Source organism: Tupaia chinensis, unplaced genomic scaffold (genome assembly GCF_000334495.1).
Source record: "Tupaia chinensis unplaced genomic scaffold, TupChi_1.0 Scaffold000544_1, whole genome shotgun sequence".
Lineage (NCBI taxonomy): Eukaryota > Metazoa > Chordata > Mammalia > Scandentia > Tupaiidae > Tupaia > Tupaia belangeri.
In genome coordinates this window covers 3,679,699-3,695,681 of record NW_006160056.1, presented here as the reverse complement: position 1 = coordinate 3,695,681, position 15,983 = coordinate 3,679,699, and the positions used below count along the sequence as shown (strand labels likewise).

Here is a 15,983-nt window from a genome sequence, read left to right as displayed (position 1 = left end):
GGGGGAGTGGATTTCTTACTTTCCATTTCTCTGTCTCTCTCTCTGCCTCCCTCTAACAAGAGCACACGCACTATGGCAAAAATCTGGGAAAAAAATAAAAAGGTAAAACTAACATTAAAATTTTGAATTCTGGGGCTAGCAGGTAGTATGGTGATTAAGGTGCTGGCCAAGCATGGTTCAAGTCCCATACCTGGTGACTTGCTTTCTCTCTCTCTGGTGAGTGCATGTACTCTAAAGAAAATTAAAAAAAAATAATAATAATAGAATTAAATATTTTTTTTAATTTAAATTCTTTAATAGGCCTTTCCTATCATTGGCATTGTTAGGGATATCCTGGGCATTTATTCACTACTTTTTATTTGCAAGCACTGTGCAAGAGTTTTATAAGCTTTGCCTCATATTATTCTCCTGATAACCTTTGAGGAAAAAAGTGAGGTATTCTAACTTTCCTTGTATAGAAAATAAGAAAACTGAAGTTTAATGATGTTAGTTAACTTTCTCTGGGGTATGCAGAAGAGGAAGGATGGCAGATAGGACTTAAAAGCCAGGCTCTCTGACACTGTACCTCATTTTCCTAGCAGCTACCCTGGCACTTCCTAAACTCAGTTCACATGGAAACCACATGAGAGTATTAACACAGAGATGCTGATTCAGTGTGCCTCAGTAGTAGCCTGAGAGTCTGCATTTCTAGCAAACTCCACGTGATGCTGTCAACAGACCATGTCTTGAGTCATAAAGCTAAGCTATTTACTGGCAAGCCGATTTCTTCTTTCAGGAAAGCAAGAATTCCAGTTTTTGACTACTAAAAATCAAAGTGAATGGTGGCATTACACATTCAATTTAAACTCTTCAGAGAGCTCTTTCCCTCTATACAAGATGCTGAGTAAAAAAGCTGAGAAGTCAAATACTAAGGAGAAGAAACCTGAAGCCCAGAAGGCTGATGATGTCAGAGTCAAGGTTAAAAAGGGTGACCCCAAGGCTAAAAGGTTCAAGAAGTGGAAGCCCCATTGCAGCCGAAAACCAGTCCTAGTCTGTGGCATCGGTAGATACTCCCAATCTGCCATGTATTTCAGGAAGGCCATGCACAAAAGAAAATACCAGGCCACTAAATCCAGGATTGAAAAGGAAAAGGAGAAAGTTCTTGTCACTGTCACAAAACCAACTGGTGGGGACAAGAATGGTGGTACCCAGGTGCTTACACTTTGAAAAATGCCTAGGCATTACCCTACTGAAGATGTACCTCAAGAACTGTTGAGCCAGGGCAAAAAACCCTCAGTGAGAATGTGAGAAAGCTGTGAGCCAGAATACTCCTGGGAACATTCTGATCCTCCTTATTGACACCACAGAGGCGAGACAGTGGTTTTCCTGAAGCAACTGTGCAGTGGCTTGGTATTTATGACTGGGCCTCTGGCCCTCAATAGAGTTCCACTGTGTAGAATACACCAGACATTTGTCATTGCCACCTCCATGAAACTTGATATTAGCAAAATTAAAATCCTAAAACTCTTCACTGATGCTACTGCAAGAAAAAGAAGCTGCAGAAGCCCAGATACCAGGAAGGCGAGATCTTTGACACAGAAAAAGAGAAATACAGGATTACAGAGCAGTGCAAGGTGATCAGGAAGATGTGGACTTGCAAATTTTACCAAAAGTCAAAACTGTTCCTCAGCTCCAGGGCTACCTGCAATCCATGTTTGTCCTTACAAATGAAGTTTATCCTCAAAAATTGGTGTTCTAAATTTCTTGCCAAAAAGCTAATTAAATAACTGATATGTTTTTTAAAATGAAATGAAATAATAAAATCTTTAGAGAATTTCTATGCCTCTGCACATTGCCAAATTCACCCCTCCGTGCCTCTAAAACTCCTGGCCACACTGTTCTTTTTGCTGTCTCTACAACTGGTCATTTATAGAATGCCATAGAGTTGGAGTCATACACTAATCTGGTATAACATGGAAAGGAAACAAGTCAAAAGAGTTGGAGGTCATTTTGAGAACTAATTTAAAATCTATAACCTAAGTTATTAGTTTCAAAACTGAAAGAGCTGTAAATTAAAGTGGTACATAAAGAACTGGGAAAGCAAAATTAGGAACACAAAACTCTCAGTGTCTAGGCTTTATCAACTCTATTGTCCTCCTTCTTAGCGGAAGTGGTTTTCGGCTACACAGGAAATAAGTCCATTTGTCATTAACAGTTTATGTAGTAAGCTATGTGAACTGTCGAATTAATCCACTGTGTATCAGACTCAACTTGAAGAAGATAAATCCTAAGAAATACTCAGAAGATTTTGAAAAGCATATTTATGGAGGGTTTTTCCTCCTAAATTTATTCATTTATTTCTTCCATTGAATCATTTATTTCTTCTATGAGTGAGAGAGACAGAAACAGATGTCGGAATACACCCCCAGCTTCAGGCAGCCCTGGATCATGGACATGTGTATGCCTCATATATGCAGAAAGATATCCAGTTGTGAACCCAGAACTTTCCCAGGCGGATCAACTTTGCAGAGTTTTGCATTTACCATTGTACCACCATCCAGCTCCAATATAGTCAAGCATTTAATCTCTTTATAGCTATCCCTGTAATTTGGACCAAACATTTTGACACAATCAGGTTTAGTCCTAATTTTAAGTTTGAAAAATTATGTTTAGCCAACTGTGGGGGAGAGGGGTTGTAATCATATCAATGAAGTGAATTTCATTGGTCAGTGAGAGGATTTCCATTCCTAAATTAATTTAATCAAAGCAATGTTTACAGTGCTGCCTCTGTAATAATTATGTCCCTTCAATGTCTTTCTGAAGTTTATATCGTTCTAAAGAAGTAATGAAGTGAATACTTGACTATCCCTACAACAAGGACTTAGGAAACAGATTTGTGAGGGAAGTGAAGCCAGATAGAAAGATCCCAAGGTAGCAAATAAACAGTCACATGTATAACGTCACTGATCTTCAGCCATTGATTTAGTTTTGTTGTATGTTTGTTTGTGTACCAAAGTTGCTTTAGGAAAGTTGGAGAGTAATGATCTGGCACATCTTTTTGTCATGCTGTTAGGTCCCATTAAGACAGGGCTATGGACTAGATTGTGTCCTCGCAAGAAATGCATTTGAAGTCCTAATATTCCATGTTACTACATTTGGAGACAGGCCCTTTACAGTGATAATTAAGGTTAAATAAGGTCATAAGGGTGCCTGCACCTTGATCTTGGACTTCCATCCTCAAGAACTGTGAGAAAATTAATTTCTGTTGTTTAAATCCAAAATTCTATACTGTTAACTGGCACTCTGTCATGACAGCCCAAGAAGATTGATACAGGCAGTTTTACTTCTGCCTCAAAAGTTAATGAAATGCCAGTTGACATAATTTATTTTTATTTGGGGCTATTTTCTTGATTTAGAAAAAGTATTATTTCTAGAAATTAAATGTTTCCAAAATAATTTAAAATATACTTATAAATTTTAAGCTTATAAAATTAAATATTATAAATGTGAATTAAAGCAAACTGACTTTTATAGAAGTCACACTTGTATAAGGATGGATAAATTACTTCCCAAACCTAAAAATAGAATGAGGATGTATAGGAGCTAAGCTGTGACATGGGATGGATTTTTAATTTAAAGATATCAATTATGGAGACTGGCAGGTGGCATGGTGGTTGAGGTGCTGGACTCCCACATGGCCAACCACAGTTCAAGTCTCAGACCTGGCAGCTCGCTTTTTCATTTTCCCTCTCTTTCTCTGTCTCTCTCTGGTCAAATTAAAATAATAATAATAATAACAAATTTAAAATTAAATAAATAAATATTTTTAAAAGACATCAAGTATGTATAAACGTATTAGTCATATGTCCTCTCCTGTGCTGAAGCTCTGTGATTTGGAAGAGATTTACTAAAAATTATGGAACTACAGATATTACAACTAGAATTACTCCTAAAGTAGTATAGTCCAAATCCCTCTGTGGCAGCTGAAGGAGCTGAAAAGCAACATGTGTGATTTGCCCAACGTCACAACTGAGGAAAGATAGTTTTAGAAGCCCATTGCCAGACCACCAGGCCAGGAAGCACTTTCAACCAGTGTGGAGTGTGGTCATACTATATTCTTGTCCTCATAATATCTCTTCTTTCTTCTTTGGTTTTCTGGACCATTCATACCAGAGGAGCTAAAAACTGTGATTTCCAGGGGCCAGCACATGGCATAGTGGTTAAGGCACTAGACTCCCACATAGCCAACTGCCATTCAAGTCCTGGCTCTGACTGTTTGAAAATTACATTGAGCATGTATGTGTGGATGCCCCAAATTCCAGGAGATGGAGACGGGATTGCAGCATGGCTATTCCCCCAAGGGTGTGATTGTGATTCTTTCTCTCTCACTGTCTCTCTCCAATGAGTGCATGCACTCTATGGCAAAAGACTAAAAAAAAAGAAAAAAACCTCAATTTTCAGACTCCCTGTGAGTCAGGATTCCACACATGATGACTGGGTGAAAGAAAATAATTAGCAGTTGGACTGCACTATTACTCCAGCCGTTGGAATGTTTGGACATAGTTTGATGGTTAGTCAGTCTTTTTGAAATAGCCATGATGGTCAAATGAGGAATCCAGAGATATCCCTGAGTGTGCTGTACATCATTGTTAAGACTGTTGACTGCTTAACCTGTAATTTATGGACTGTGGATGCACTAAATGGAAACTCAGCACATGACTCCCAGGATGCTCGAATGTTAACAGAGTGTTTAAGTGTGGGTATCTGAAACCCTATGATTTCTCTCTGCTGATGAAATCTATGTTCACTTCAGCTTCTTGTCATTTCGTAGGACCAAAACATGACTTGTGGCATGTGACTGGGGACAACAAAGCTGTACCCAGGTCCCTTTGAGGCTGTTGTTGTATTCTTTCCCTTCTTTCTTTTCTTTTTTCTTCTAGTGTCCAGTCTCTAGCATTGTAGGTACAAACAGCAAGCTGTGGCAGCAGGGAATTTTTTTTCCATTATAACCAACTAAGGTACAAAACATTTCCCAATTCTGCTCCTCTCTGTAGGACAACCAATTTCTTTTTCTTTTCTTTTTTTCTTTTCTTTTCTCTTTTTAGACAGATTTTTGTTATAGGGCATGTGTGCTTGCCAAAGAAAAAGTGAGAAATCACACCCCCCTGCAGGGGATTGCCATGCCACAATCCCTTCTCATCCACTTTCCTCTCAAGATGGTGGGCACGCATGCACACACACCCAGCATGACGTTTAAGCTGCCATGTCCAAGACTTGAACTGCAGTAGACTTACATGGGAGTCCAGCAATGTAACCATTATACCATCTGCTGGTCCCCAACCAATTTCTTTTATTATGAATCTTTCTATTAGGTAGAAGAGATTCTTTTTCTGTCATTAAGAATTCTAATCAGTAGAGTTAGGGCTTTTTCTTTTTTTCATGGACGGGATTGTTCTGAGTTTACATTCATTTGGTTTTAGCACGTGTATAAAACCCTGATCTGAATTAAAGGCACCCCACCTAGAGACTCTAGTGTAACGTTTCTGAAGACTTTTGTCCTGAAATTCAGAAGCCTCACAAAGTTGCTTATAATTTGTTTATGATTCCTTGACCAATCATCTGAGATTTTTAGTCAGCAATGCTGCAACCACTACAAGGGGAATGGAGAGTGAGAACTGTGGTTAGCTCCTGCTTGGGGCTCCCAATGCCATGAAAATTTGGGATAATTTGGGAGGCCTCCCTAACCTCATGAACATTAAAACAAACAACAAAGAATAGGGTTAGTGTTAAGGAAACTTTGGAACAAGATGTCTCATCAAGAGCATGCCTTGCTCACATAACAGAGGAGACAGGCAAACCAGTGCAATGGAGTAGCCCCAGCCACCTTGCCAACGTAAAAATGCCTCACTCTGAGTCCTACTGGCCACCACCTATCACAACAGCAAGGCCTGGGCTTCAATAGGCAATGGAACAACTGGCCAAAATATGTTTATGGAATATCTAATAGATGTTGAGATGTTGAGAAATATAAAGAGAAAAAGACATAGTTCTTTTCCACAAGGATCTTATATATAAGCAGAAAAATCAGTCTCTTTCAGTGCATCTAAGAAGTATTGGAAGTTCTGGAGCAGGAGACAGAGATCAGTATGGAGACCATGAGAGCCAGAAAGAGTGAAATGGGTAAGTCTATATTGGGGAATTGAAGATCTAAAAATGGTCTCTACAAACGTAGTGGCCTTGATTTGAGAGAAGAGGAAGAAGGGAGAAGGCTCTAAGCAGGGGATAGATGAGCTGGACAAAGCACAAAGGAAACGGGAACGGAGAGAGAAATGTGAGTGACTTATTTGTTTACAAGGAGATGATTACAATGACAAAGCAGTTTACATTTCGAATTATTGGCTAATATAGGGGTTGTCTTTCCATACACAGAATTCGTGGACCCAGGAATCAATGTATGGAGTTGCATACGGTTTCTTTCACTATAAAATCCACTTGCAGAATTTTTCCTTTCTGTTGCCACAACTTTGAGTTTGCTAGTTTCAAAGACTTGGTTCAAAGAGAGAAATATTTCCATCATGGTGATTATATTCAGAGGTTGAGGTCACTAATTGGCCATTTTGTATTCCTCAAGTTACTGGTTCAACCAGTAAATATAGCTTAATATATAGACAGTGAAGATTGATCCCAAGTAGCAAGAGGGAATTGTGTTGCTACTCTGCATGGAGTTTGGGGAGAGCAACTATGTTTGGAATTTTCCTGCCCCCCAAAAAAGGCAGATCTGCTTAAGATTCAGATCCTTCAGGAATGAAGGTTTAGGACATCCCATGATGTCCTGATGAGGATATGGCTAAGAGAAAATGAAATATGAGATAGGCAGTGGAAGAAAAAGTCATAAACTATGGGTGGCCCTGTGACTAGTAATGGAAACAATGACTAAGTAGCTATATATATATTGTCTTCTTTGTTGAATGAATAGGTATATGTCTATTTGTAAGTACAAATTAATTTTTCTCTCACATTCTTCCCCATACTATTTTATACAAGTAATTCTGGAAGTTTGGTTTACAATTTGGTCTTTAGGGACCAAGTATCCAGATGAAATGGTAGCTGAATGGGGGAAATAATTATCATAGCCCAAAGATAAATAATGCCACTGCTCATTTATATGGATATATTTATTATTGAGACTTTGAGCTCCTTGTTTTAAGAACATGATGAGAATATGTGTATTAGTAAAAAGTGTAGTTGTGTTTTTTGGTGTAAATAAAATTGTCTTTATTGTTTAGAAGACAAATATGCACAGAAAGGGGGTTGTGTATGGATGCACATACATAAACATGCATAAACATGCATAAACACTAGGAATCCAAAGGGATAAGTTTTTCTAGTCATGAAGTTATTATTTCTTAGCTTCAACCCCACTGTGTGCACCTGGACCTGGAATTCAACAAGTCACGTTTCTATTTTGCCAGATAATTTTGTTAGGCTTTCCCAATAGAGGAGGATAAAGGAAAATTACTAGATGGGAGGAGGAAGAAAAGGGTTGCTCCTTCCTGTTATTTCCTATTTGCTTCATGCTCTTCATTTCTATCAATGTCATCCACCCTGACTCTTCATTCTAGAAGCAGAACATCATTCCAAAAGCAGCACTTGAAGCAAAATTGAAATCTCTGATATTTGCAGAACCTAGCCTCATCACACTCCATCTCAGAGACACTGGTACCAGTTCTCCACTGCTCCTTCCTCAGAAGACTGAATTTCGGTTGTTCGGAGAATAATAAGTTTTTAAAGTTTAATCATTTCAACCTCTTGCCCTGTTCTCCCAGCCCTAGAATTGATAACTTCCTCTCAAAATTGCCAATCCTGCACTATCTTAGCATTTTCTTTTTCCTTCATCAGTTCTTCAGTAACTAGTTAGCAATTCATCATATTTGATTCTCTCAAAAATTATTGTCGTGGTTTCTGTTTCCTTACTGGACCCTCTAACTGATACAACAGATGAACATCATCTAATAATACCCCTTAAGGAGTATAGAGTTATCTTGACTAAGATGAAATTAAAGGACATTTAAAGTAGTGACATAATCAGATTTGGATTTGAGAGAAATTACCCTTGACTATACTCTGGAAAATAGATTGGAGGGGTCAATAGGAGTTAGAACCGTACTATAAGAATACAGATAAGATCGTGGCTTGAACTAAAGTGCAAGTGCAGATAGAAAAAAAATCCTGAATGAATATAAGAGCTAGTAAATAGACTCAAAAGGACTTGGACTTTATCTGACTGATGAGTTGAATAAAGGTGGGGAAGGAGGAAAGGAAATATGTTTCATGTGGAAGAAAGAAAGAGGAACACGTCAAGGATGATACTCAGTCTCTGGTAGTAATAACTGGTATTTAATTAATGGGTCTATAAACATGGGTGAGTGATCAAGTTTAGGGCAATCAAATAAATTGGGTTTTGAACTGTGGCCATTGGCTCTCTGGATATCTAGGAGTGAATGTCCAATGGATAGTTGGATTCAGAAATACAGAGTCTAGTGATTTAATGTAGAAATAGAAATTAATAGATCATCAAAATATATGGTACTGGGAACCAAAGGAGTTGATGGAGTGCCCAGGGAGAAAATGGAGCAAGATCAATTCTATGGCCATGTCCTAGGAACAAATTGCGAAGATGTTTGGTATGGGTGTTATATCAAGCAGATTTATTTCTCTTTATTCTTGAATTTGAAAGGTACAAGCTATCCTCTCTTTCCAGATTTAGAACCCATTGTATAACCTCAGGACCTCAGAAGTTTTACTGTTTCCTCTCTTTGGAAGAGGTGCTTTTGTCTAGTGTTCATTGCCAACCTGCAGTGTGTCCCTGCACAGTGGACTCCAGTATAGACTGCCCTACTTATTGTTATGACTACCAGGTAGCCAGTATGGGATACTCACCTGTGAGAAATTGATACAGAGGAGGTTCAAGGAATGCTAAGAGCCCTATCAGCAACTTGAGAATCCCTGAGTGCAGTGGGTAAGATCACTGGGAAGCAAAAGATGGTCTAAAAGGCCACTTGATGAGGAAATGACCAGAAGGTGCAGACCCAACTACTCACCTTTGCCACTCAATTACATTTCCCTTTGGGAGGAAGTGTAATGGTGTAGTGGGTGGAAGAACAGAAGCTAAGTAAACTAAAAGGGCTGAAATCCTAATTCTTGCACCTATCAGCTCTTTGACCCTCTAGCAAGTTATTTAATTCTCTAAACTTCAGATTATTTATCTATAAAATGGAGAAAGTAGGAGTAACTCAAATCATAGGGAAGTTAAAGTTTAAATAATCTGTGTAATACTTTGCATAATGGAGTAATAGCTATGTAATCTGTTATATATTAAATTTTATGTAATCTATACAAATTCCAGCACCTGGTATATAAGCATTCTGTGCTGATTCTATGTGCTAGATATCAGCTTATTGCCTCACCTCTTCAAAGTCATCCAGCTCTGTGGTAATGAAGATTTAAATATGTCTCCTTTGCAGTGAGCATGATATTAAGCTTTGTCAGGGGGTGTGATGGAGCATCAGTGCAAGAGTAGAAATTTTGCTGCCACTTTGCATCTCATTTACTCCTGCCACATGGCTGTCAGCAGCCCATGTGTTAGGACATCTTGTGGTAAGTGGCCCTAGTACACTCAGCATGCATAGTCTCATGTCAGGTTGGTACTCTGGCTTGGACTAGTTAGTAATCACCTCACATGGTCCTCCTGACATGGACACTGAGAGCTTCCGGCTTCCCAGAACCCTGCCCATGAGTAGGTCTTTGATATCCTTACTCCCTTTGTGCCTGCCTGGTTTATCTGCACACCAAAGAGTTTATTCTTGTGACCCTCCAAACATGGACTAGCACTGTAGGCCACACATTTACTGAGGTCCAAAACCCTCCATGTGCCTGCTGCCACTGTCAGCCTTGCCTGCGTGGCCTGTGGTTCTTTCCAAACACCCCCACTGTGCACTCCAGACTGCACACTGCGCTGCCACTAAGCAATATCTCAATATCCCAGTTCTCTGTGTAAATCTGCCTGCTAGCCTCAGTATATCTGCCAGAGGGTAGTTTCCTGTTTGCTCAGCACACGTAGACTAGCTCTAGTCTGAGCAACATGCCAAACATCTCTGTTATCCAGTGGGCTGCAATCACAACTGTCTTAGTTTCATTCATGCTGCTATATAGCAAAAGACCTGAGATTGTATAATTTATTTTTAAAAATAGTACTTTGTTTCTTAGCGTTACAGAGGCTAGGAAATCTGAGATAAAGGTGCCAGCAGGGTCACTGTCTGATGAGGCTACTCTTTGCTTCCCAGATGGCACCTTGTTGCTGCATCTTCAAGAGGAAATGTGGGTCTCCTCATATGAAGAGGGGCCCAAAGGCCAAAAAAAAAAAAAAAAAAAGAAAAGGCTAAATGTTGTGTGAAGACATAATCTCATTCACAAGGGAGGAATCCTTATGACCTAGTTATCTCCTAAAAACTCCTCCTCTTAATTGCATTGGAGATTAAGTTTCAACATGAGTTTTGGAAGGGACACACATATTGAAGACACAGCATTTCACATCCTCTCCGGCAAGGTCTGAATTCCAGCCTCGAGAAGGTGTCTCTTCCCAAGTTTGTCCTTCTTTGGGTATTCTCCCTCATCCTTAGAGTATCCTTTAGAGTTCTCTTCACATCCTCATAGTTACTACTTGTTATATTTGAATACTTTTTTATACTAAACTTTTCATATTCAAATTAAGGGTGGTTTCTGTCTCCAGATAGAATCCCGACTCACTCCATTTAAACATCATTTTATTCAACAAATAATTATTGAGTCCTTACACTATTGCTGGCACTGTTATGAGTACTTGTGAAACATTAGAACAGGACAAAATTTCTGTCATGGTGAAACTTGCATTCTCTATAGGAAGACTGGGACTGGGGCAAGAGAGATAATGATGTGAAATACCTCTTTGGCACTAGAAGAAAGTGCACTCATATGTTTCATAAAGCCATGAAATTGGATTAAACTTACATTTTTTTGCTACTTGAGAAAAGTTCGTTTTAAAATATCAGCTATCCAAATCTAATTCATCCAAATATTTTTACTATACTTTTTTGCGTAGTTATATTTGAAAATCAAATGGCTTTTGAGTGAACTTGTCTTACAAGTTCATTATGATACATATTTTAGATGTAAAATTTCACTATTCTGTATTCTGGTACTTGCATCTTATTTCAGTCTCTAATGTGAGTGATTGCATTCACTGAATGTCATTACTATGCAGATGGTCATTTTCTTAAAGTTGACTAGTGACAATTATCCAACATTCACCTCCTACCAGCTGTTATACTGAGATATTTTGAACTCCTGAAGAGAGTGTACTATTTCAGGTATCTAGCATTGAACTCTATTATTTATTCCCTAAAACAGCTCAAATGAACAATTTGTACAAAAATAATACAATTCTAGGACCAGCAGTTAGCGTAATGGCTATGTCGCTGGACTCCCGTGTAGTCTACCATGATTCGAGTCCTGGACTCATGCCAGGTGTGTGTGCATGCATGCCCAAGATCCTGAGAGGAGAATGGAGGAGAAGGGATTGCAGTGTGGCCATCCCCCCTGGGGTGATTTCTCACTTTTTGTCTCTCTGTCTCTCTCTGTCTTTCTGGCAAGTGCATGCACCCTATAGTAAAAACCTCTCCAAAAAAAAAAAAATTAAAAAATTAAAAAATATATACAATTCCTAAAGCCCATAGTAATTCCCTATTGAATAGAGTATAGTTGTGTATTTCTGTAAGTCCAGCTAAGACATGTCCTGAACACAAAACTGGTTGAAATAAGTATTAATAAATTTGTGTTTAGAATTCAGTAATCTTTAGAGGCAAGATGATTTCCCTTTTCTTTTTAGTTGCCAGAGGGTGTATGCACTCTCCAGAGAGAGAAAAAGAAAGAGAAGAGAGAGAACATTCCCTAGTGTGGTGTGGTCACACCACAGTCCTTTTCCCTCCATTTCTTTATGCCTTCCAAATTGGAGATGCATACTCATGTGCCCAGTATGTTTTCTGAAGCCATCAGGGCTAGAATATGAACTGAGGTTAAGCCGTATGGATCTGGCTCCTTAACCACTATGCTATAGGGCTGACCCAAGCAGTTCATAATTTTTATAAATCCAGTATCATACTCAATGTCAAAACATTCCTTTTTTAAATTATTTTACTTTTTATAGGGTACATGTGCTCACTGAAGAGAGACAGAGAGGGACAGTGAGAGAGCATCCCCCAGGAGGGACCCTTTCTCATCCATTCTCCTCTCAGGATTTTGAGCATGCACACATATGTGCCCAGCATATTTATCAAGCCACTGGGTTGGGACTCAAACCACACAGTTGGCCATGCAGTTTCCAACTGCATTAGCCACCACGCCACCTGACTGGCCCAATACTCTCTCTCTCAGTATACCTTGAGTGTGTGTGTGTGTAGCAAGAGGGGTAGTTTCACATGATACCTTCTATTTCTTACCACGATCTTAAATATGTCCAAAACCTTTCAGGAAGTCTACTTAGAAATTACACTTTATCTTTCCACTTCTTATCTCATTATTTTGAACAAGTTATCTTTCCCACTGCACAAGTTTTTACTTGCTTAAAAATGGAAGTCACTGAGGTATGCTCTACATAAAACAGGATATATAACACGTACACATAAAATTTGGAGAATATACAGTAAGCAGTCAGATAAACATCACCCATCTCAGAAAATAAAACATCGCCACCCAAGACCCCAGAAGACTCCATGAAAACATTTCCAGTCACAATTTTGTTTATATTCCTTTGAGTTAACCACTATCCTAAAATTTGTGATTGTCATTTATTTGCCTGTCTTCATAGTTTAATGTCTGCATCCCTTACAAAAATATTTCATTTTGCCTGTTTATGAACTTGTACAAATGGGTTCACACAATTTATTTTGCTTTTTTCCTTCAGTCGGTATTGTACCTACAAAGCTATAGTTGATTCAGATTCATTGCTCTATGACTATACTCAAGTTTTATTCATCCTACTACTGAGAGACATTAGCATTGCTTCTAGTTTGGAGCTACTAAAATAAATATTTTATTTATTTATTTACTTATTTATTTATTTTAGGTTGTTGCCATAGGGCACATATACTTTCTGGAGAGAGATCAGAGAGGGAAAGTGAGAAATCACCCCCTGGGGGTATGGAAATGCCATCCCTTCTCCTTCATCATCCTCTCAGGATCTGGGCACTCACGCATGTATCCCTGGCATGAGGCTCAAGCCACCAGGTCCAAAACTCAAATCACAGTTGACCATGTGGGAGTTCAGTGCCTTAATCACCATGCTAACCGCTGGCTCCCTAAAATAATTTTTAAATGAACATTTTTGTACAATATCCTAACCTACATATATGCAAGACTGTCTAGAAGTGGTTTTGTGGATATTAATTAATAACAAGAGCAATAACAATGATAGCATTCAAATGCTTTATTATGTCTGTTGCACTCTGTACTATTCTGAACATTTCACTTAGATTAACTCAATTATTATGACAACAGTATTAGGGCAAAAATAAATTCTTGGGGAGGATAGATAGACACAATCTTCTTATCTGTAAAATTGGTCACACACTTAACCTAGTCACAGTGACACAGGGGAAGGATGCCACTCTACATAATGGCTAAGGCTGCATGGTAGGCCTTAGTTTGGTTCCTGGTCCAATCTTAAAAAAAAAACGGATCAGGCATGGTGGCACATGCCTGCAGTCCTAACTGGGATGCTGGGACATGGTGAGAGGTGAGGAAGAATTGATATGGTGAGACCCTGTCAAAAATGCCTACTTCTGTTTCTTCCACATGGGTACTCTTTCTCCCTCTCCCTGGTGATCTCATTAGAACATACAAAGACACACACACACACACACACACACACACACACACACATGCTGAAGGTAGCAGAACTAGAGATAGAGATCAGATTCAAATCCAAGTACTTGGCAGCAGTGTTTGTACACTCAGCCACCATACCATGATACAAGAGCATCAATGCATTAATATCCTAAAAAGGCAACAGTATGGTGCATAAATATCATCCAGTTTACTAGAGAATGTCGAACTGTTTTTCAAAGAAATCATTTGATTTACATTCCCACCGCCAGGATAAGAGTTTTCAATGCTTCCTATCTTTGTCAACACTGGTTATTGTCAGACTGATTTCAGTCAATTCAGAAGTTGTGTAATGCAATCTCATTGTGATTTACACCTGCTTTTACTTATTACAAATCAGGCTACGGATATTTTTCTTTTTAGTTAGTACTGACCATGCAAGTTTCCTTATTTGTGAACTTTTTGTTCAAGTTTTGAATATTTTCTGTTGGATTTTGCCTTTCTCATTGGCATACAGTTGTTCTTCATATGTTCTATATACTATTCCTTTGGCTATTATATGGGGGTAATTCAAAAACTTCATGGAAAAGTAAAATGAAAATGGTTTATTTTGGCAAAGAATAAAATGGTATCCATGTACAGTGTTTTCATAACACTTATTTTCCATAAACCTTTTGAAGATCTTCCCACACAGGTGCTACAACTATGTCTTCATACTTTGAGAGTTGTATTTACATTCTTTACCACTTTTGATGAAAGGAAGTAATATGATAATTTATTCAGATTTATTCTTTTTTTTTTCCCCCTTTACAGCTAGAGCTCTTGTGTCTTATTTAAAAATTCTTCTTGGAGCTGACAGGTGGTGTGATGCTTGAGGCACTGGACTCTTACATGGTCAACCGTGGACCTGGTGACTTGCTTTCTCACTTTTTCTTTCTCTCTCTGGTCAAATTTTTAAAATGAATAATAATAACAAATAAAATTAAATTAATAAATAAAATTATTCTACTTCTCCAATATTTTGAAGATATTCTATTGTTTTCTTGATGTTTTGAAAATTTGCCTTTTACATTTTTTTAATTATATTTATTTACTTATTTTTAAGGTCTTTACCAACATACAAAGACACACACACACACACACACACACACACACACACACATGCTGAAGGTAGCAGAACTAGAGATAGAGATCAGATTCAAATCCAAGTACTTGGCAGCAGTGTTTGTACACTCAGCCACCATACCATGATACAAGAGCATCAATGCATTAATATCCTAAAAAGGCAACAGTATGGTGCATAAATATCATCCAGTTTACTAGAGAATGTCGAACTGTTTTTCAAAGAAATCATTTGATTTACATTCCCACCGCCAGGATAAGAGTTTTCAATGCTTCCTATCTTTGTCAACACTGGTTATTGTCAGACTGATTTCAGTCAATTCAGAAGTTGTGTAATGCAATCTCATTGTGATTTACACCTGCTTTTACTTATTACAAATCAGGCTACGGATATTTTTCTTTTTAGTTAGTACTGACCATGCAAGTTTCCTTATTTGTGAACTTTTTGTTCAAGTTTTGAATATTTTCTGTTGGATTTTGCCTTTCTCATTGGCATACAGTTGTTCTTCATATGTTCTATATACTATTCCTTTGGCTATTATATGGGGGTAATTCAAAAACTTCATGGAAAAGTAAAATGAAAATGGTTTATTTTGGCAAAGAATAAAATGGTATCCATGTACAGTGTTTTCATAACACTTATTTTCCATAAACCTTTTGAAGATCTTCCCACACAGGTGCTACAACTATGTCTTCATACTTTGAGAGTTGTATTTACATTCTTTACCACTTTTGATGAAAGGAAGTAATATGATAATTTATTCAGATTTATTCTTTTTTTTTTCCCCCTTTACAGCTAGAGCTCTTGTGTCTTATTTAAAAATTCTTCTTGGAGCTGACAGGTGGTGTGATGCTTGAGGCACTGGACTCTTACATGGTCAACCGTGGACCTGGTGACTTGCTTTCTCACTTTTTCTTTCTCTCTCTGGTCAAATTTTTAAAATGAATAATAATAACAAATAAAA

General features: G+C 38.1%; 1 pseudogene; it reads left to right on the top strand.

Moving 5' to 3' along the window:
• Nucleotides 1-876: 876 nt before the first annotated feature.
• Nucleotides 877-1,738, top strand: LOC114009498 (60S ribosomal protein L6 pseudogene; annotated as a pseudogene).
• The last annotated feature ends 14,245 nt before the right edge of the window (nt 1,739-15,983 follow it).